Source organism: Petaurus breviceps, unplaced genomic scaffold (assembly GCF_028583685.1).
Source record: "Petaurus breviceps papuanus isolate PSGF00001 unplaced genomic scaffold, PetGlider_PUasm1.0 90849, whole genome shotgun sequence".
In the NCBI taxonomy this organism is placed as follows: domain Eukaryota; kingdom Metazoa; phylum Chordata; class Mammalia; order Diprotodontia; family Petauridae; genus Petaurus; species Petaurus breviceps.
Genome location: NW_027187361.1, coordinates 16920093 through 16922800, shown reverse-complemented (window position 1 = coordinate 16922800; position 2708 = coordinate 16920093). Strand labels below are relative to the sequence as shown.

At 40.4% G+C, this 2708-nt stretch overlaps 1 protein-coding gene across 4 annotated transcripts in view; it reads left to right on the top strand.

Moving 5' to 3' along the window:
• The window catches only part of JADE3 (jade family PHD finger 3), a 193385-nt gene that overhangs the window by 106876 nt on the left and 83801 nt on the right, over positions 1–2708 (top strand). The gene's annotated exons all lie outside the window — the stretch shown is intronic.

The following is a 2708-nucleotide window of genomic DNA, read 5'->3' as shown; positions in this document are numbered from 1 at the left end:
CTCTCTCTGTGTGTGTCTCTCTCTGTCTCTCTCTCTCTGTCTCTCTCTGTCTCTCCCTCTCTCCCTCTCTCCCTCTCTCCTCTCCTTCTCTCATCCTGACTCTGTGTCCAGTTATGTGTCCCCTGTCCTCCATCACCCTTACTCCAAGTGTTTTCTTTTCCCGTGCCAAGACAAATGGGGGCTCAGAACTGTTCCTGCCATCTATCTCATATTTGCCAGGGCTTTGGCACCACTACCTGTAAATACTAGAATTGCTGCATGGAGAGATTGTCTGCACATATTCATCCTCACCAGCTGGACGCAAACTGGGTGACTTTTTCTGTGCACTGTCCAATTCTTATCTCTCTTCCTAACTCCCTAAAGTTCATTGGAAGGAGCAACTCAAAGCCTCTTTAAGGCTGCTGGATGAACTACCTCAGGTTTTTCAGGGATCTTTCCTGGAGCATAACCCAGCTCCTTTCGTGCTGATCTTTCTTCTATTTCCAGGAAGTGCCGTCCTTATTTACTCCGTAATTCACAATAACTCTAATTGGTCACTGCAAGCACAACAGCGGCATTTGGTCACCGTCCACTCCACAGTTCTCACTAACGCCCTTACTCCAGTGTCGAAAAGATATGAAAGGCTTCCAGCCTGGTCCTAGCTCTCATTTACAAAGATAAGCAACTGTGAATCCTCTGCCTCAGGGCTATGGCTACTGCTTCCTGGGAGTCTATCTCTTCTGTGCTACTCAGCTGACAAGTCTAGAAGTCTCCCTCCAACCAGAATTATTGCCTTAAAATTGTGTGTAAAATAAGGTGAATAATATAATAAGTTTGATTAGAAGTTGTTTCCCCCCTGGCAATTTCATTTCTCCCTAAGTTAAAGGACAGGACATTAAAACACACTAAAAGATAGGTAAATGTTTCCTGGCAATGTTATAGAAGTTGATACTGAGAAAAAGGATGACATCATTCTAAGCTCAGTAAATATCAAAGCAAACAGCCTCTTTGCCTCAGTATAGTACTCACTTACGGGGTGGGGTGGGGGGTTATATTCAGTATATTTGATTGATTGATTGATTTTTTTTGGAGGGCACTTGGGGTTAAGTGACTTGCCCAAAGTCACAGGCTAGTTTTTGTGTTAAGTGTCTGAGACAAGATTTGAACTCAGGTCCTCCTGACTCCAGGGCTGGTGCTCTAATTTACTGCACCACCTAGCCACTCCTATTCAGTATATTTTAACAAGGTAAGGAAACAGGTGATATATTTTTTAAACGGCTTAAAAGCAAAATTTATGACGCCTTTTAAGTTTCAGTTATTTATAAAATTAAGTTATTTGAAAATCCACTATATAATAGCATCTCAACGAAACATTATTATAATTAGTTGTATATATGATACACAATATATTGGATTTGAGAATTAGTTTGTGTTCCTGTTTAAAATATTCAAACCTAATCATTTATATTATGTGTGCTTTGATTATTCTTTGTAAATTGAAATTTTTTTTGCATTTCTGGAATATAATTAATTATGTTCATGTCTACATTTCACACTATGGAGCTAAACCAAGCCAACAAGCAGTCAAAAGTATTGATAGGTCTAATCAGAACATTTCATCTTGCTTAAATAAATTTAACCTTGATTAAAAAAAAGGCAAACAGAACTATAGTTTATGACTCTAGAAATTATCCATCTAATTAGATATTAGGGTTATTAAGACTGTAACATATACTTTGGCTTATTTCACTTTGCTTATAGAAAATCGCATTTCCTGACTCATACCAGGTTATAGACATCTTGAGGCCAGTGACCTAGACTTCTGCTTTCTTCTGGCTTCTCATGGCTCATAATCTTATTTTCTACACAGAGAAATGGATGTTGTCAACTGACTCGATTTTAATTTTTTTTACTTCCTCCTTGCTTTTGCTTTTTATTTTTTTTTACTTTTATTACATTCTTTCCAATGATCCAATCTCCTATACTAGCTTTCATAATTAATGTAATATACACAGGAAATACTCCTGTTCCTATTTATCCATCATGTGCCTTACTTCTAGAAGGACATTTTGACCTTTAGAATTATTAGACCAAAGCATTATTCACTCCTCAGATTAAGGATGCTTTCTCTGACATTCCTTATAGCTGGTCTAATTATAATTTAAAATGAGGCTAACTGCTCTTCCTTTTACTTGTGGGGGAGAGTGAGAGCAGGTGGCTGAGGGGAGTTTGTTGACCCCTTTTCTGTTAAGATGAGACTTGCCCGACTCACTTGCCCTGTCTAAGGACAGCCTCGCCTCTTAGTTCTTTCGACCTGGATCCCTCCCAGGATAGTACTCTGCCTCCTCCCTCCCCTCACGCCCCTTACTCCACTCCTCCTTCGCCATCCACCCCTGGCAACCCCTTCCCGGTGACTTGCCACCATGGCAACTCTTCCTCTGTTGGAGACAACCAGACATGATCATATATGAGAATACAGCCTATGTTCCTTCATGAATTACCTGGCAGGTTGAATCCTCTAATCCGCCCAGTCTCCTCCCCTTCCCCCTCCCCCCAACTCCAGGTGTTTTAATCTTAGCCCTAGCTGAATGTTTGACACACTTGACATTTTAAGGTTTTGATACTCTTTGGCAATAGAGCACTGTTTGGGTGATAGCTGAAAGTGTGTGTGAGTGTGTGTGAGTGTGTGAGAGTGTATGTATGAGTGCATGTGTGAGAGTGTGTGCATG